A 21,329-nucleotide genomic window follows, 5' to 3' on the forward strand; every position below is an offset into this window, starting at 1 on the left:
ATGGGGGCAAGAAAACTGAAATAACTAATGCCAAAAAATAATCTGGCTGCCAAATAGATTTTCATACACAGATGTTGCAGTTGCAATTCCTTAGTCTAACAATTATTTTTAAAGAACCACAAAGATTTAAAAGTTCCATGTTTTTACAAATATATCCCCAAAACCTAAAGCCAATCTTAATAGGAAAAGACAGCTCAGCAACAGGAAATACTCCAGGATACAATTTCCAAATGCTGAAAAGGAAGAACAGGAAAACTGGTTGGAACCATAACTTATAAACCAGTTCTTACTCCTTTCTGGTGAAACCACAAAACTATAGACAGGATTTTTTAAATCAACGAAGTAAACCTCCGCAGAAGTCATGTCATTGCATCCCAATGTTTCACAGTTTTCTTTCCATAACTCTGCCTAAGCATAGACGGTTTTATGTTTTAATCACTGCAAACAACACTACTGACAGTTCAGATTTCCTCCCAATAATTGCAACTAGCATTCGCATAAAAAAATTCTGATGAAGAAACATTTTATGACCTGATGTACAATTACAGCATATTATAATTAAGAAAGCATGCTACAGGACCACTTAGGATGTTGACCATATTCTCTTGTCTACTCTGAAATGGTTGTAAGTGGCTATTTTCTGATCAAACTGTTCAGCTATGTTACACACATTTCTTGATTGGGTGAAACTTGAACCCTGGCCTCCTGGTTAAGAGGTGGGGACACCACCTCTGTACCACAAGAGTCCCAAAATGCTGAAAAACTGTTCTTCTAATCTCTCGTCACCTTTAACAACTCATGCACATATACACGCAGATCCCTCAACTCCTGCACCTCTTTAAGTTACGTGACTTTTATACTGTTATTTCTGTCAAATGAAATCACATTGAACTTCATCTATCACCTGTCAACCCATGCCTCTCACTTTTCTATGAAGATACTGGAGAAATTCAGATACTCAAGTTCACAATGCTTCCAAAATTGTGCTATTCACACATTTTGAAACTTTTCCCTGTTGACCAAGGTCTGTGACATTAATATAAAAATCAAGAGGAGAAAGGGCCACATTATCAACTCTACCGGAATTGCAATATAAACCTTTCCACACTCTGTAGAATATCCATTAACAAACACTCCCATCTGCCATTCAAACATGCCTAAATCCATATTGCTAATATTAATAATTAATTATTTAGATGAGGCAACTAAATATAATAGCTCCAGGCTTGCAGATGACACAAAAGTTGGATGAGAGGGTGAGCTGTGAGGAGGATGCAGAAATGTTTCATTGTGCTTTGGACAAGTTGAGAAAGCGGGTGAATGCATAGCAGATGAAGTGTAATGTTGGCAAATGTGAAGTTACCACGTCGGTGCGGTTGTAGACTTCCTCACCAAGCCGGTGTGTGCGTGTGTGTTTGCAGACGTTTTGTGACCCAGCCAGGTAACATTGTCAGCGTGCCTCCAGTGAAGTGTTGATGTTCTGTCCCGCGTGTTATTTATATGCCTTGGTTGGCGGTTGGCATCACTTCCGGTTGTTTTTCAGTGGTTTGGATAACGGGTCGAGTTCAATGTGTTTATTGATGGAATTCCAGTGGAAAATCATGTCTCTGTTTGTCTTGTGCTATTATGGATGTGCTGTCCCAGTTAAATTCATGTTCTTCTTTGTCCGTTTGTATTAAGACCAGTGAGAATTGGCTGTGTCTCTTTGGTAGCTAGTTCATGTTCATGTATCCTTCTTGTCAGTTTTCTTCCAGTTTGGGCTATGCAATGTTTCTCAGTGCTTGCATGGTATTTTGTATATTATATTAGTTGTATTGATTGTGGGTATGGGATCCTTTATGATTGTCAGTAGCTGTCGCAGGGTGGCTGTTGGTTTGTGGGCTATCCTGATACCTAGGGGTCTGAGTAGTCTTGTGGTCATCACGGATATGTCTCTGATGTACGGTAGGGTGACTAGTGTGTCTGGCTGTGTTGTGTTTTCTTGTTGTGGTCTATCGTGGAGGTAACAGCAGATTGTGCTTTTTGGGTATCCATTCCTTTTAATAACTGTATAAGGTGCTTCTGTTCTGCTTTGTGCAATTTTGGGTTGCTGCAGTGTTTTGTGGCTCGTTTAAATGATGTCCTGATGCAGCTCTGTTTATGGGTGTTGGGGTGGTTGCTCGTGCAATTAAGTATCTGGTCTGTATGTGTGGTCTTTCTGTATACGCTAATCTGGAGTTCTCCGTTGTTCTTATGTTCCACCATTATGTCTAGGAAGGGTAGTCACTTATTGTTCTCGTCTTTTTTTGTGAATTTTATTTCAGTGAGGATGTTGCTTATGGGTTGGTGAATTTCTTCTAGCCTTGTGCATTTGATAATAATGAAGGTGTCATCTACATAGCAGACCCAGAGTTTGGGTCGTATTGTGAGGAGCGCTGTCCATTCTAACCTTTGCATTACCACTTCTGGGATCAGTCCTGATATTGGGGGTCCCATTAATATTCCGTGGATTTGTTTGAATATACAGTCGTTGAAGGTGAAATGGGTTGCGAGGCATAGATCCAGCAATTTCAGGGTGCTGTCCTTGTTGATGCTGTTGGTGTCGTGGGGTGTCTGCCTTCCTGATTCGTCCAGCAGTGTGGCAGTTGTCTCTTTGGCTAGGTAGACGTTTATGGATGTAAGTAAAAAGTGCTGTTATGTCAAAGGATATCATTATCTGGTCCTCCTCTATTCTGGTGCCCTTGATGATGTTGAGGAATTCTTGGGAAGAATGGATGGAGTGGGCAGTGTTGTCTACTAAATATTTCAGTTTCCATTGTAATGCTTCGGCTAATCTATATGTTGGCATGCCTGGTAGCAAGTACGGGGACTGAATTATAACTACAGAGATGCCAAAAAACACTGACTTCCTGGCTGCACTGGAATCGACACTAATGTGCACGGAAGAAATACAACAGACCATCAGACAGACAACAGTCCCACACTTAGCAGATAAGTGGAACACATTTTACACAGAAGAGAAGAAAGCCCTGGAAAGACTCAAGAAAGACAGAAACATTGTAATCTTAGCAGTAGACAAAAACGCATGACAGTAATCCTTAATGGAGCCGAATACATAGAGAAAGCTAACGCACTACTAGCGGATACCGACACCTACCAACATATGACGATAGACCCAACATCACAGTTAGAAAATCGGAATACAACAAACCTGAAGAAATTACACAACTCAGGAAATATTAGCAAGACAGACTACCAAAAAAATGAAGCCAGAGGGATCTAACATATCTCGCTTCTATGGACTCTCTAAGGTACACAAGCCAGAGGGCTCCCTCAGACCCATTGTCTCACTATCAGGCACGCCAACATATAGACTAGCCAAAGAGCTACAACGAAAACCGAAATACTTAGTAGACAACACTACCCACTCCATTCATTCCTCCCCATCAAGGACACCAGAATAGAAGAGGACGAGATAATGATACCCTTAACAGCACTATTTACATCCATAAACATCGACCTGGCCAAAGAGACAATTGCCACACTGCTGGATGAATCAGGAAGGCAGACACCCCACGACACCAAAAGCATCAACAAGGACAGCACCCTGAAACTGCTGGATCTGTGCCTCACAACCCATTTCACTTTCAATGACTGTATATTCAAACAAATCAACGTAAAAGCGGTAATGCAAAGGTTAGAACGGACAGTGCTCCTCACTATACAAACCAAACTCTGGGTCTGCTATATAGATGACACCTTCGTGATCATCAAACGCACAAGACGAGAAGAAACCCACCGACACAGAAGCAACTTCCTCACAAAAAGCAGGAGAATAATAACCAACTACCCTTCCTAGACATAATGGTAGAACTCAAGAACAACGGGAAACTCCAGACTAGTGTATACAGAAAGACCACACATACAGACCAGACACTTAATTGCACCAGCAACCACCCAAACACCCACAAACAGAGCTGCATCAGGACATTATTTAAACGAGCCACAACACACTGCAGCAACCCAGAAATGCGCAAAGCAGAACAGAAGCACTTTTATACAAAAGAATGGATACCCAAAAAGCACAATCTGCCGTTACCTCCGTGACAGCCCACAAGAAAACACAACACAGCCAGACACACTAGTCACCCTACTGTACAACAGAGACATATCAGAGATGACCACAAGACTACTCAGACCCCTAGGTATCAGGGTTGCCCACAAACCTACAACCACCCTGCAACAGCTACTGACGAACATAAAGGATCCCACACCCACAACCAATAAAATTAAATGTAATATACAAAATACCATGCAAGCACTGTGAGAAACATTGCATAGCCCAAACTGGAAGAAAACTGACAATAAGGATACACGAACACCAACTAGCCACTAAGAGACACAACCAATTCTCACTAGTCTCAATATATAACGGACAAAGGAGGACACAAATTTGACTGGGACAACACACCCATAATAGCACAAGCCAGAGACATGCTAGGGAATTCCTGGAGGCCTGACATTCCAACTGGAACTCCACCAACAAACACACTGACTGGACCTGATATACAAACCACTGAAAAAGAGAAATGGAAGTAATGCCAACCTCCCCAGCAAACTGATGCATATAAATGACAAGTGGGACAGAACACCAATGCTTCACCAGCGGCGCACTGATGATGTTACCTAGCTGGATGACGAAACATCTGCAAATACACACACACACCGGCTCAGCAAGCAAGTCTACAACCTCACCCACAACCTGAGTTACAAATCTTCTCAAAAACTTTAGAAATCAGGTGTCTTGATATACCAGTTGCTGATATGAAGTATGCAGTTCAGCAATTGGTGCAGAAGGCAAATGGTATGTTGGTCTTCATAGCAAGAGGATTCAAGTACAGCAGCAGGGATATCTTACTGAAATTGTACAGGGCCCTGGTAAGGCCACAGCTGGAACACTGTGCGCAGTTTTGGTCTCCTTATCAGAGGAAGGATGTCCTTGTTTCAGAGGAAGTGCAGCAAAACGTTTACCAGATTGATTCCTGGGTTGGCAGGACTGACATGAGGATAGATTTAGTTGGTTAGGATTGTGTTCCGTGGAGTTCAGAAGACCGAGAGGAGATCTCATAAAAATGTATAAAATTCGAACAGGTCTAGATGGAATAAATGCAGGAAGGATGGTCCCGATGACTGGGGCATCAAAAACCATGGGTCACTAGTGAAGGATACAGGCTAGGCCATTTAATACTGAGATGAGGAGAAATTTCTTCACCCAAAAAGAATGGTGAGCCTGTGAAATTCTGTGCCACAGAGACAGGTTGAGATCAAAACATTAAATGTTTTCAAGGAGTTAAATGTAATTCTTAGGGATATAGGGATCAAATGTATGGGAGAAAGCGGAAAGAGGGTACTGAGCCGGATGATCAGCCGTGATCATATTGAACTGCAGAGCAGGTTTGAAGGGTCAAATAGCCTACTTCTCCTATTTGAGGTTTTCACATTCCTCTTAATCCACAAGCTCTACTTTTGTTAAGAAGGCTGTTGAGCAGCACTGTATCAAATGCCTCTTAGAACTCCATGTACATCATACCAACAGCATTATTTTCAACCCGTCTGTTATCTCAAAAAACTCAAGCAAGCAAGTTAAACATGATTCTCCCCTAACAAATCCATGATGGCTTTCTTCAGTTAACCTGCATTTCTCCATGTGGCTTCCAATTTTGTCCCAATTATTCTTTCTAAAAGTTTCCCAAAGTTTAAATGATTATAGTTGCTGAACTTCACCTGTCAAGTGCATGCCAATTCAATATGCCTACGAGCTTTTAAATTTCTACACTATCCTCCCTATATTTTATAATACTTATAGTTTTCACATTGTCTGCAATCCTTGAAATGATGCCCTGTACATCAAGATCTAGATCATTCATTATACAATGAAGAAAAGCAGGGGTCCCAATACTGACTTCAAGGAAACTGTAATACAGACCTCCCTGCATACCCTCACCCCATCTGAGAAGCACCCATAAATAGCAACATTTTGTTTCCCATCACCCAGCCAATTTCGCACCAATGTAGTGAATGTTTATTTTATTACATAATCTATAACGAATCAATCATTTGAATCAATCAAATGAACTTTCGAATTCCACATACACTACATCAACCACATTACCTTCATCAACCCTTGGTTATCAATTCAAAAAACTGCAGCACGTTAGTTAAACATGATTTTTCTTCAATAAATTCATGCTGGTTAACTAACATGCACTTGTATACGTCTATTAAAATTTGTCCCAAGTTATCGTTTCTAGCAGTTTCCCCAAAGTTAAAGCGACCAACCTTACATCCATTTAGCTTCAAGGTGCAATGTTTGTAGTTCTGCAGTCCCCTGGCACCACCACCATCCCAAGTCTAAGCAAGACTGAAAAATTGTAGCCAGTTATTTAAAATTTTCACTTTCGGCTCCCTCAATATCTTTGGATGCATCATAGAACCTAAAACATAGAACAGTACAGCACAGTACAGGCCCTTCGGCCCACGATGTTGTGACGAACTTTTACCCTAATCCTAAGGTCTATCTAACCTCCAACCCTACATCATCCATATGCCTATCTAATAGCCGGTTAAATGCCCCTAATGAGGCCGACTCCAATACCCTCTCTGCATTCCACTCCCCGACTACTCTGAGTAAAGAACCTACCTCTGCCATGTCTCCCCTATACCCACCTCCATTCACTCGGTGACAGGACACTGGCCTGTGGCGGTTATAACATCTAGCTTGAACCTCACTGAAGTGGCACTGAAAAATAACCACCAGTTCTGCAAAGTCAGGCTAACTGGTCAGAATTCCCTGTTTTTTTTCCCTCCTTACCTTCTTTTACAAATAGTGGCATTACAGGATTTTCAGGCCTTGGAAATTTCTCCGTCTTAATTTCTCCAACACCATTTCCCTACTAATTCTGATTTCATTCAGTTCCTCCCCTTCACTAGGCCATCTAACCCAAGATATTTGGGATGTTATCTGTGTCCTCTTTTGGAGGCAGAACCAGTAATATGCACTTAATTGGTCCATCATCTCTGATTCCCCCATTATAACTTCTCTTGTTTCTGACTGTAAGGGGCCTCCATTTGTCTTCACTAATCTCACGCTTTGCCAACTTTAACTGTAGATAGCCCATCCAGTACCTTCTTACCATCAACCTTTCTAGGATCTGAATTACATCCTCTTTCACCATGGCCTGGTAGCATCTCCTTCCTTGGGAAAGGCAAATGCAAAAAAAAAGTTTAGTACCTTAGCTTTGAGTCTGTGTGGAAATCCTTTTCTTGGTCCCTACTCAGCCTCCTTTGACCACTTCTATTTACTATTTATACAATTCTCCAAAGCTTCAGATGTTGGCTGCCAGCCTCTTTTCATATTCACTCATTATCATAAATTGCCCTTCATACTACAACTCCAGTCTATAATTGGGTAACTATGTTCCTCCATTACAACTCCCGTATTTTTGTGCCTCCAATTTGTTTCCCTACATCAATTCCACCAATTATTGTCCAAAGATATTGCATGTATTTTATTCCTTAGCTCAAGTCAAATAGATTATATCCTGGAGTGTACTGGGGCATCAGCTTTTCCTTTTTGTTTAGATGTTAACATAGACACATTTGATGATCAAAAATATTTGTCTCAACATTCAATTTGGATGTTATTCTATTCTAAAATCTAGCTGAGATGTTAAGAGTGGTTTACAATCCATCTAATGCTTTGATTGCTTTTGAAATTTGACTTCAAAACACTGCTTTCTTATATTGCAACTTAAAACCGTGGATGTAACATCTGCCAGCAATATTAATGCTTTTCCTATCTGAGAATTACTGGAAGTCAAATTCAGAATACCATTCATGAAACAACTCTCATTTTCCACTTAAAACCAATCATCTGCTTAAATCACCAGACACATTAGAGAGTGTGAATTTAACTTATTCAAAAGCAACCCTAAAGGAAAAATAATGGATATGTCAGATTTTGTGTTCTGCCCACTCCCCCATCACCCTGCCCTGCACAAAGACGATACCTTAAAATATAGAAGTTTCTAACTCATGGTATGCATCTACTTCCAAAAGGACAAGTACAACAGTAATGAAATTTATGAAGTTAATTAAACAGATCATTTTATGTTGTTAACTGTGGAAGCACTGTGCATGTATTGGATATTGCTAATTTATCACATATACAGAACTCATAGTACTATAGGTGGCTCAACAAAGAGCATTTTTTCTTTAACTTTTTTTCCAGTACAGATCTATCATAAGTAAAAATGTCACGCTATTTCATTTTACTGGCATCTTGTAGCATAAATTCCAGTAACCACATTTCAGATATCACACAGAACAATAAAGTTCCACGGTATATTATAACAACCTTACTCATAACCCATGTCATGTATCTTCCTGGATGACACATGCTGAGTTAAACATTTAGTAACTGAGGGGCTGGGTTGAAAGAAATTATAGATCATAGATCACAGAATCCCTAGAGTGTGGAAACAGGCCCTCTGGCCCAACAAGTCCACACCAACCTTCAGAGCATCCCACCCAGACCCATCCCCCTATAACCCACCTAATCTACACATCCCAAAACATTACAAGCAATTTAGCATGACCAATCCATCTAGCCTGCACATCTGTGGACTGTGGGAGGAAACCCACGTAGACAAGGGGAGAACATGCAAACTCCACACAGTCGCCCGAGGGTGGAATTGAATCCGGGTCCCTGGCACCGTGAGGCAGAAGTGCTAACCACTGAGCCACTGTGCCACCTCCTTTCAAATTTCTCCATCTACCATGGAGAGATTTGAACCCATGATCCCAGAACACTAGACTGGGGTTCCAAATTACTAATCCAATGTCACTATGCCATTATATCCCCCCCATAGAATCACAGAATCCCCAGTGTGGAGACAGGCCAATCAGCCCAACAAGTCCACACTTACCCACTGACCCTCTGAAGAGCATCCCACCCAGACCCATCCCCATGTATTCTTTTGTCTTGTTTGTCCTGCCTAAGTGCATCACCCTACATTTATCCGGATTGAATTCTGTTTGCCACTGATCAGTCCATCTGACCAGTCATCTATATTCTCCTCACTATTTACCACCCATTAATTTTTGTATCACCTGTGAACTTACCAATTAACCCTCCCACATTCAGGTCTAAATTATTCATATATTCACTACAAACAGCAAGGGCCCAACACTGACCCCTGTGGAACAACATTGGACACAGACTTCTCGTTAGGAAAACACCCCTCACCCATCACCCTCCGCCTCCTGCCACTTACCTTTGCTATCAGTCTACCTTGGGGAAGTTCAGGAATCCCTCAACAATCCTCATCTTTTCCCATCTAAGTCTACAATCAAAAATACAGGGGAAAAAAAAATCATATAGCTCCATATTGTGTACAGTTTTGGTCCATGTATTAGAAATGGGTATATTGGTAAGTGGAAGGGGTCAGGGGGGTGCAGTTCAAAAGAGATTCACAAGGCTGGCTCCTGGGATGAAGTGGTTGACATCAAGGACACCTGAACACGTTAGATCTTTGTCAGCAGAGTTTAGAAGAATGAGTTTGACAGGGTAGATGTTGAGAATATGTTTTCGCTCACGTGGGAATCTCTAACTCAGGGTCATCATTACAAAATAAGGGGGCACTCATTAAAAACTGAAATGCAAGTGAATTTCTAGAATTGTCTACTTCAGAGAGTTGCTGAGGCGAGATCACAAAAAGAACTTCAAGAGGAGGTAGATAGATTTTTCAAATATGAAGGAGTTGAGGACGATGAGCATGTGGCATTAAACAGAAGTGGAAACCTGGGACAGATAGGCCATGATGTTGCTGAATGGTGGGGCAGGTTTAAAGGGTTGAATGGCTGATCCCAGCCCCTATTTCTTTTGTTCTTACATTTTGGAGCACAGAGTAAGTGAAAGAGCTGCGTCACTAGAGGGAGCCAGAAACTGGAATAAAAATATTCAAACCCGAGAAGCAGCAAAGTGATTGACTTGAAATAACTCCCAGATACACCGCAACCGGAAAAACAGCCAGATACACCACAACCGGAAAAGCACATAGATACAACACACACGGAAAAATAACCAGATACACGCATCCGAAAAAACACTCAGATACGCTGCACCCAGAAGAACATGCGGATACACGACACCCAGAAAACACCTGATAATATCTAGATACACACATCTGGAAAAACATCCAGATACATGGCACCCAGATACACCACAACTGGATGTACATCCGGATACATTCCACCTTGAAAAACACTGAAATGTTGTGATCTGGAATGCAAAGTGGATTCAACAGTAACTTGCAAAAGGGTAGATTGGTTAAGTTATTTTATTCTTTCATGGGATTGAGTATTGCTTCATTTGTTCCTGTTCCTTTGAAATGAGTTTGCTCGGGTCATTTTGGATGGCAATTAAGTGTTAAGTACATCCCTATGGGTCTGAAGCCACATGTAGGCCAGACCATGCAAGTATCATAGAAACATAGAATCCCTACAGTGTGGCAACAGGCCCTTCGGCCCAACAAATCCACACCGAACCTCACAGCATCCCACCCAGACCCATCCCCCTATAACCCACCTAATCTACACCTCCCTGAACACCACAGGCAATTTAGCATGGCCAATCCAGCTAACCTGCACATCTTTGGACTGTGGGAGGAAACCGGAGCACCCGGAGGAAACCCACGCAGACACGGGGATAATGTGCAAACTCCACACAGACAGTCGCCCAAGGCTGGAATCGAACCCGGGCCCATGGCGCTGTGAGGCAGCAGTGCTAACCACTGTGCCATGAAATTTCCTTCCCTGAAGATCATGAGCAAATAAGATGGGTTTCCATCACGATCAGCAATTGTTTCATTGTCACCACATCTGAATTACCTTTCAATTCCAGACTTAGAACATAATAGCTAGGAGCAGGAATAGGCCATTCAGCCCCTCAAGCCTGCTCCAACATTCAGTAGAGTCATGGCTGATCTCACCTCAGCTTCAACATCACTTTCCTGTCTGCTCTCCATAACCTTTTACTCTTTGAATAAATTTGAGGAGATAGACAGATTTTTAATGTCCCATTGTCCTCCTCACTCTGCAGTAGTGAATTCCATAGACTCACGACCGTTTGAAAGGAGTAATTTCTTATCAAATCTGCTATCCCTTATCCCAAAACAATGACCTTTCACTGTAGATTGCCCCACATGAAGAAACATTCTTTATACATCTACTTTGTCAATCTTCTTATCATCTTATACACCACCATTCAAGCTCCTCTCAGTTTTCTAAACTCTAGAAAATAAAGCCCTAAACTGCCCAATCTCTCTTCACAAAACAAACCCCTTACCTCTGAAACTAATCTAGTGAACATTCCCAATTTATTGATTAAATTCGAATTACACCAGCTGCCACGGTGGGATTTGAATCCATATACCCAGAGAACTAGCTTAGGCCTCAGATTACCACTTCAATGATATTGTCACAACGTCCCATCTCGTCCTGGAAGGGAAACATTTGATGGGCTATGATGAAGAGCAGGTTGTGTGAAACTAACTGTTGGTTACTGCCTACAAAAGTACCACATTAATGGATATTCTGTTCATCAAAATATTGGCCTAGTGGCAAATGCTTTAAACACTGGGCATAATTATCATACTATCATAAGTAACAGTCTACCCAAACATGATTGAGGAACCTGCCTTAGGTAGGCAGCTTTCTTTTAACTCATTCTAGTCTCGACAATCTGTACATTTAGACACTCAATATAAAACCCCACCTGAGCCATTGAGAATATGTAGAAACCCCAGCGTGGTACAAAATTGTGACACACAGAACAGTCACAGCACATGCTTTACAGCAGCGACGAGACTCTCAGCAATCACCTTTAGCCTCACCAACAATTGTTAGACCTTTTGCCTTCCATACCTTAACTGTCACTTAAAAAGGTAGTCATTTATTTTGCTGTCTCCAAATCACCCACTGACAAGAATTTTCAGCAAGGCATTCACACTGGAGGCAACTTTTACTGTTTCTTTTTGTTAAGACGTGATTCCACAATTCTATTCTGTTTTGCAGAATACGGATTTAATGATCTTGTTACTATTAAGCAATCGGAGAGGACTACTTTGGGAAGGACATTTAAAACAATGACTCAAAGGATGCGTTTTAATTTTTCTTAATTTTCAACAGACAATTGCCTGCATGAGAAGCATTTAATTACCATGTACAAGAGTCTGGGTGAAAGTCCCTTTGAATTTCATTAGGATCAAGTGATTGGTCTTTCTCAACATTGGTGCATCTTAAATTTTTGGATCGAATTGCCTGCAAGTCACACACTTGCATGGACAAGGCGCTCACATAAAATGAGTCAGTGGTTTAACTATTTTTGCAATCATTACAGTGAAATCTCAGAGGGCAATAGCCTGTGATAGAGACTGGTTTAAAAGCAGCACTCTGTATTAGAGTCAAGTAGCATAATCACAAGCCTTCAAAATTTATGTTATTATTTGGGAACTTGTATTCTAAAGTACAGGTAAAGGAATTCTTTGGATTTTGTTTGGTGAAGGTGGTTTTTTTTTTAAGAACGAAATATTAGTGATAGAAATCACTAATTTAGCCTGTGTCGGTCTGTCTCTAGGAGAGATGTGGTGAATGTATGGAAAGAATATGCTTAAAACCTTGCCAGTTGAGTCAGTGTTTTAGTGAAGATGGGGATGATACTTCACTTGAGTATCTGTAAAGGATATTGCTGGGAAAGGGGTCTAACTTTACTTTGTGCAAAAATAGCTCACATGATTTATCAAGCTCGGTTTCACTGAGGTCTGATTTGTTTAGTATTGCCATCAGGTTATGTTAATAAATCATGTTAATTTTTAAAAAAAGTTAGAAACATATTACGCTGACTATAACCAATTGACTGGTATAGTAAAACACATAGGGACAACTAACCTGTTCAAGTCAACACCAGAGGGAACAGAAATAACTTGAGCCTCAGATCATGGGTAGTCCAGATCTGTTTAAGATCACCACTCAACGGTCAACCCCACCCCAAACCATGGTGTCACATCAACAGGTAGCCATTAGAAGCAACTGGTGTCAGGGATTAGGGGAAAAAAACCATATATGGTGATCTGCGAGGATGCACAAAAATAAGTTGCATACCTCAGATGGAAATGTGGCGAAGAGCAGCAAAGACTTCAGGGATAAATAAGATTTCTGAACCAGGTAAAGGTCAAAGGAAAGAGAAAGATCTTTGGAAGCAGAACAACATAGCATGTACAAGGTGTCCATGTTTGTGCAGCAACCATCACCACAACCCTAGTAACTCACAAACAGGGGGTCCGTAGCAAAGTTCCAAAGTCTTAGGATTAGCAGGCAAATGCACCGGTTAGTGTAATTTATTTAATGCAATAGGACTAATGGTTGACAATACTAGCATGGCAAACAGTTGATGAATCAGCAGAAACTTTTGTGGTGGTGTTAAAAGCATTTGACATATACCTTATTCCAAAGAAAAATGTCCTAATATAAAGGGCAACGTTTAACTAGAGAAGTCAAACTACATAATCTGCCAGCACTTCTATAAATGATGAAAGCAAAATACTGCAATGCTGGGAGCTCCAAAATGAAAGCAAATTGCTGGAGAAATTAGCAAGTCTGGCAGTGTCTGTGAGAGAGAAATAGAGTTAGTGTGTTAAGTCTGAATACTCCTCTTTGGAAGATTTATCAATGAGTTTTACAGATTAGCTAATAATTCTAAGTACATCATAAGGAAGAATGCCCATCTGAGAAAGCAACATATTGTTCTGGGAAAAAATAAAACAGGTCATTGTAAGAAATATTACAAGACTGGAAATGCTTTAAAACAAGATGACAAATAATCTGATAATGCAAGAATTTATAAGATTGGAGATTTTTTTTTTAAAAAGCCAATCAAACAGACTTCCTGGGAAAAATTAAGGATTCCGACAAGAGGTTCTTGTCAGTGACGTTTGAGGTAAAAGGTTTCATAACAACATTTGAGTGCGATACTACAGCAACAGTTTGTTCTAGTGGATCATTTGAAATGGGACAAGAATTCAAATTCAGCAAACTAATCTCAGAATCATAGAATCCTTACAATGCAAAAAGAGCCATTTGGCCCATTGAGTCCGCACAGACCCTCCAACAGCATTCCACTCACACCCAACTCCACCCCACCCTATCCCCATAACCCTGCCTTTAACATGGCTAATCCACCTAACCTGCACATCTTTGGATTGTGGGATGAAACCAGAACACCTGGCAGAAACTGGATCCCTGGCGCTGAGAGGCAACAGTGCTATCCACTGTGCCACCATGCTACACAATATTAAATTACAAGAACAAGAGGGGTAACATCTGGAAGGGCAAATGCATTGCCACACATTTTGGTCGTGAGCATATCTTTAAGGGGAGATGAGAGAGGTTTAACAAGACAAGACATGAGGGGCAACTCTTGTTTTACACAGAGGGCGAAATTAACTTCCTGAGGAAGTGGTGGATGTAGAGAACTATTAAAACTCCATGCGTTACACAACGAGCAAACATCTTTCTTCAGCAGAACAAGGTGTGATTAGTTGGCTCTTCTGTCCGAAGATGAAGCCACACTGCAAAGCATCACACTTGGTTTAGAGATGGATGCTTATTCGTCAAGATTGATTAATATTTTACCAGCCTCACAGAAGATGTTAGTTAGATATCTGAGTGGAACAATTGAATTATGGTGACTGTTAGCAAGTCAAAACATACTGTCAAGGTGGCTAACCTGACCATCTTCCAGGCAATAGAATATTAAGGAAATACTACAAGCAGTAGAAACACTTAACAAAAGTGGTTGACTTTTAAGTTTAATAAGAAATTGGTGATTCTGAGATCGAGGAAAGACAAGGTTCTCCAAGAATCCACAAAGGTCACCTAGGCACCAAAAATGCTGAGCAAGAACGCAGCAAATAGTATGCTGACATATGATCTCATCAGCCAATATTTTATTGCAAAATTCCACACTTGTGCTGTGCACAATCAAGCTTTCACTGGAGTGAAGAAGGTTGATCGGTGACCTTAAAGAAGTTCACAAAATAATGAGGGCTATAAATAGAGTTAATGATTGTTGTCTTTTCCCTAGAATGAGGGCTTTCAAGATGAAGGGGCATATTTTTAAGGTGAGATAAGACAGGTTTAATAAGACATGAGGGGCAATTTTTGTTTTACACAGAGGGTGGAATTAACTTCCTGAGGAAGTGGTGGATGTGGGTACAATTACAACGTTTAAAAGACATTTGGATAAATATATGAACAGGAAAGGTCTGGAGGGATATGGGCCAGGATCAGGCAGGTGGGACTAGTTTAGTTTGGAATTATGTTCAGCATGGACCAAGTAGACCAAAGGGTCTGGTTCCATGCTGTATGACTCCGTGAATCCAAATATCAATAAGACTTCTGATAACATCAACCTTTCTGGCTTGACCTGGACTTGTTCAACCTCAAAGGAAAATTTACCTCACTATCAGTGGTTATTATTCTTGTCAATTCATGATTAGTAGAGCATTTTACACAGATGATGTTGAAATAAAAGCATTATATGTATTCAACACAATCAAGTAATATCAGAAAATAGTCCACAACCTGCTCATGAAAGCTTAAATTATTTTCAGAAGAATACACCATTTAAACCAAGCAACTAGCTCACCACACCACTACCAAGCTAATAGTGATCAAGGTTTTTGAGAAGATTTGTAGCTCAGACTGTTGACTTGCTCCCAGAGCTGGTAAGTTTGTTCGCAAACATTTCGTTACCATGCTAGGTAACATCATCAGTGCGCCTCCAGTGAAGCGTTGGTGTTCTGTCCCGCTTCTAATTTGTGTGTCTGGGTTTGTTGGGGTGGGTAGTATCACTTCCGGATTTGTTTCTTAGTAGTTGGTATATAGAGTCCAGTTCTACATGTTCGCTAATGGATTTCCGGTTTGAGTGCCAGGCCTCCAGGAATTTTCATGCGTGTGTCTTTGTTTGGCTTGTATTCCTATTGAAATACACATGGACCAAGAGTGACACCAATTTGACTGGGACAACATGGGAAGAATTAATTCATAAGCTAAGGAAGGAAGGAAGGTTGGGGGTGCGCTACATAATAATCAATTACAAGCTTCCTTTTCAGTGTTCCACCTCATTACCTTGAGATTTCATTTGTCATGATTCATACTTGAAGATTCCCAGGTGGCTCAGTGGTTAGCACTGTTGACTCAGCGCCAGGGACCCAGATTCAATTCCTTGGCTGGAATCCTCCATCTGGGAATCCTCAAATATGACTCATGACAAATGAAATTTCAAGGTAATGAGGTGAAACATGGACAAGGAAGCTTGTAATTAATTATTATGTAGCACACCCCCAACCTTCCTTCTCAGCTTATGAATCAATTCTTCCCATGTTGAACACCACTTGGAAGAGGGCGGCAAGGGCACAGAATGTATGTTTAGTGGTGATTGCATAATCTATCAATATCTATCATCAAGAGTAGCTTCATAACATCATTACAAACAGAAATAGAGAAGTTGAAAACAACATAGCTGTTATATTGGATCCATGGCAAGTGGTGACGGAACCAAAAAGAGGGAAAGTCTACTTGACCTTGTCCTCACTAATCCATGCCATATAGATATATCTATCCATGACAATCTCAATTTGACAGCTTTTTGGGATGACGAAATCCTGTCTTCATATTGCAATACTCTCCATTATGTTATTTGGCACTACTACAAATGTTAAGTGGGACAAAACTAAGACACATTTAACTACTCAAAACTGGGCATCCATGACACACCATGGGCCATCAGCAGCAGCATAATTATATTCAGCCACAATCTGTAAGTCCACAGCCCAACAGAGTAACATAAGACACTGGTAGCAGGTACATGAAAACATCTCCACCTCTACATTTTCCTGTAGAACTCACCATCCTGATATGAAACTATATCGCTGTTCCTTCAGTGTCATTGGGTCAAAATCCTGGAATTCATTCCCTTACAAGATTGTGGGTCTATATACAACATGTACACTGTAGTGCATCAAGGAGGCAGCCCACCTTTTCAAGGGCAACTAGGAATGGACAATCAGCTGGCATAGCCAGCAACTCCCACATTCTGTGAATGAAAATTTTTTAAAAATCCCTTACTCTTCCATTACAATCAAGCCTGGACAGCATGGGTGGAACGTCACCAGGTATACCTAAAAATTGTGTCAACCTGGTCAAACTACAATTTAGGACTATTTACATTACAAAGAACACAAGCAGCATGCAATAGACAGGACTAAGCGACCCCACAGCCAATAGATCAAATCCAGGCTCTGCAGGCCTACCACTTCCAGTTGTAAATGGTGCGGGCAATCAAACAACTAACATGAGGTAGAGGCTGCACAAATATCCCCATCCTCAACAATGCAGGAGCACGGCACATCAGAGCAAAAGGCAAGGCTAAAGTACTTGCCTCCATCTTCAGCCACAAGTGCAGAATGGATAATCTATTTCCTCCTTAGTCCTCCCAACATCAGAGATGGTCAATTCAGTCTATGTGATATCAAGAAATGACTGAAGGGCCTGGATGTTGCAAAAGTCGTGGGTCCCAATAGTCCAGCAGTTGTACTCAGGACTTGTTCTCCAGAACTAACCGCACATCCCTAACCTAGCTATTCTCTATAACACTAGTATCCTCTCAGCAATGTGGAAATCTGTCCAGGTGTACCTTGCTCATAGAAAGCAGAACAAATCTAACTAGGCCAATTACTGTCCCATCAGTCTACTCTCCACAGTGATTGAAGAGCTTGGCAACTGAGCTACCAAGCAGCACTTGCAAAGGAATAAGTCGCTCACTGATACTCAGTTTGGGTTCCATCAGGGATACACAGTTTCTGACCTCATTACAGCCTTGTCAAAACACAGGACAAAAGAGCTGAACTCCAGAAGTGAGGAAAGTGACAGTTCATGAAATCAAGATAGCACTTGACAGAATATGGTGTCAAGGAAACCTGGAGTCAATGGGAATCAGGGCTAAGTCTCTGCTGGTTGGAGTCTCACCTAGCACAAAAGAAGGCGGTTGTGGCTGTTGAAGTTCAATCATCTCAGCTCCAGGATATCATTGCAAGAGTTGCTCATGGTAGTGTCCTGCTTCTGCTGCTTTATCAATGGTTTTCATAAAGTCAGAAATAAGGATGTTTGCTGGTGACTGCACAACTTTCAGCATGACTTCTAGCATTTCAAGTACTGAAGCAGACCACGTCCATTTGCAGCAAGACCTGGACAGCATCTAGATTTGGGCTAACAAGTTGCATGTAACATTTGTACTAGATAAGTGCCGAGCAATGACAATCTCCAACAAAAGATAAGCTATCCGTAGCCCTTTGACATTAAATGGCATTACCATCACCAAATTCCCATGATCAACATTCTGGACAGGCACAATGGATCAAACAGCCGTCAGTGTTGCATAGTCTATTAACGTTGGACAAAATACTGCAACAAAAACTTCAATTTTAAGAGCTGATGTCATCCAATTTGGGTAACAAGAATCAATGATTATCAAGTCCACAAAAGTAAGTACCAAAAATATTTCCTAGTCATAGACCCGAGACACGAACTCTACATCTTCAGATGCTGCCAAGCCTGTGCATTGCTTGCATTTTCTGTTTATATTACAAAGTAACTGTGCTTTATTTCCTCCACTTAATGATTGTGTCCCACAGTGAGTGACAAACTGATCACTTTGCAAGGATTAACTTTAGAATAGCATGGAGAAGTTATCTGTGTTTGCCACAATATACTTCCATAGGCCTCAAACACTTCAACACTGCTGCAAATAATTATTGAAATATGAATCTCTAGAGTTAGTATTAGGAAGTGGTATAAGAAGTAATCTAGATTGGGAACACTAACTTGTTTCACTACATTTTGGAGTCACTGATGCCATCATCTCTTTTATCTGTCATAAAATGCAAGCCAACCAAGAAGTGAATTTTATCTACCTCTGGGAAAATCTAGCATTCCTCATTTCAAACCTCAAGTTTCAATCTTTGCTACTATGGCCAATGGATCAATGACTATTGTATTTTATTCCTCCCAAGCTCAAAATAATCAGCCATCACTTGGCGCTTCTGTACAATAAACTAGGATGCTTTATATTAATTAAAATATGCCACATAAATACTAGTGATTTTGCTTTGTTGAAATCATGATTCAGCATTGCAAACTTCAGATTCTATATTTCCACAGGACTTCAAATTGATAAACACCATATCTATTAAATTGTTCTTTTCTCCTGTGATCTTACTAACTTCTATGCTACCTTGAATCAGTGGCCTCTCTCGATGTCTCCGATGGGAGGAAAAATAACAACTGCATTTCTATACATTCCACCAAAATGGGTGCAAAGGGAGATGGGAAAAGAAATTAAAGAAAGGTGACAGCTCGGAATCAGGGCAGGGGAAAAAGTTAGCCAGCCTATCTCAATCAGAGTCACAAAGCAATCCATATGTTCCTCTCACATTGTTGGGAAGAAGGGTGAAAGAGTGAGAAAGAAGAGTTTAGTAAGAAAGTTTAGGAAGAAAAGCAACAGGGGTTATTTTTGCATTCTGGGGTGATCTTAATGTTATAAATATCTGTTTTCTAGTAATTTTTCCATGGCAATGAATAAGGCATTAGATGACACAGCTTTTCCTGTACAAAACAAATGGTACATCACCATATGCACAATATTAAACATAGAACATAGAACAGTACAGCACAGTACAGGGCCTTCGGCCCAAGATGTTGTGCCAAACTTTTACCCGAAACCTAAGGTGTATCTAACCTCCACCGCTACCTTATACTATCATCCATATGCCTATCTAATAGCCGCTTAAATGCCCCTAATGAGGCCAACTCCACTACTCTCTCCGGCAATGCATTCCACGTCCCTATCACCCTCTGAGTAAAGAGCCTACCTCTGACGTCTCCCCGATATCTACCTCCTTTCACTTTAAAACTATGTCCCCTCGTAAAAGCTACCTCCACCCTAGGAAAAAGTCTCTGGCTGTCTACTCTATCTATACCTCTGATCATTTTGTACACCTCTATCAAGTCACCTCCCATCCTTCGTCGTTCTAAAGAGAAAAGCCCTAGCTCTCTCAACCTTTCCTTGTAAGACCTTCCCTCCATTCCAGGCAACATCCTGGTAAATCTCCTCTGCACCTTTTCTAACACTTCCACATCTTTTCTGTAATGAGGTGACCAGAACTGGACACAATACTCCAGATGTGGCCGAACCAGGCTTTTGTATAGCTGGTGCATAACTTCACGGCTCTTGAACTCAATCCCTCTCTTAAATGAAAGCTAACACACCATACGCCTTCTTAACAACTCTATCCACCTGGGTGGCAGCTTTCAGAGAACTGTGAACATGAATCCCAAGATCCCTCTGCTGCTCCACACTGCCAAGAATCTTTCCGTTAACCTTGTATTCTGCTTTCAAGTTTGCCCTTCCAAAATGAATCACCTCACATTTTTCAGGGTTAAACTCCATCTGCCACTTCTCAGCCCAACTCTGCATTCTATCAATATCACCTAGAACAGCCCTCCGCACTGTCCACAACGTGACCCACCTTTGTATCGCCTGTGAACTTGCTAATCCACCCTTCCACTCCTTCATCCAAATCATTTACAAAAATCACAGAGGACCCAGAACAGATCCTTGTGGTGCACCACTTGTAACTGAGCACGATGTTGAATATTTTCCGTCCACTACCAACCTTTGTCTTCTAAGGGTCAGCCAATTCTGAATCCAATCTGCCACATTTCCCCCTATCCCATGCCTCTTTACCTTTTGCATGAGCCTACCATGGGGAACCTTATCAAACGCCTTACTTAAATCCATGTATACCACATCCACTGCTCCACCTTCATCCACGTGTTTGGTCACCTCTTCAAAGAATTCAACAAGGTTTGTGAGGCAAGATCTACCCCTCACAAATCCATGCTGACTATCACGAATCAAACTGCCTTTCCAAGTGATCATAAATCCTGTCTCTCAGAGCCCTTTCCAATAATTGGCCCACCACTGATGTAAGACTATCTGGCCTGTAATTTCCGGGGATATCCCTGTTCCCTTTTTTGAACAAGGGAATGACGTTTGCCTCTTTCCAATCTTTCGGCACTGTACCCGTGGACAGTGAGGACGAAAAGATCATTGCCAAAGGCCCTGCGATCTCGTCCCTCGCTTCCCATAGAATTCTTGGATAAATCCCATC

At 41.1% G+C, this 21,329-nt stretch overlaps 1 protein-coding gene across 3 annotated transcripts in view; it reads right to left on the reverse strand.

Moving 5' to 3' along the window:
- The window catches only part of gxylt1b (glucoside xylosyltransferase 1b), a 128,111-nt gene that overhangs the window by 100,935 nt on the left and 5,847 nt on the right, over positions 1-21,329 (reverse strand). The window lies entirely within an intron of this gene.

Source organism: Rhincodon typus, chromosome 18, assembly GCF_021869965.1.
Source record: "Rhincodon typus isolate 14 chromosome 18, sRhiTyp1.1, whole genome shotgun sequence".
In the NCBI taxonomy this organism is placed as follows: Eukaryota; Metazoa; Chordata; class Chondrichthyes; order Orectolobiformes; family Rhincodontidae; genus Rhincodon; species Rhincodon typus.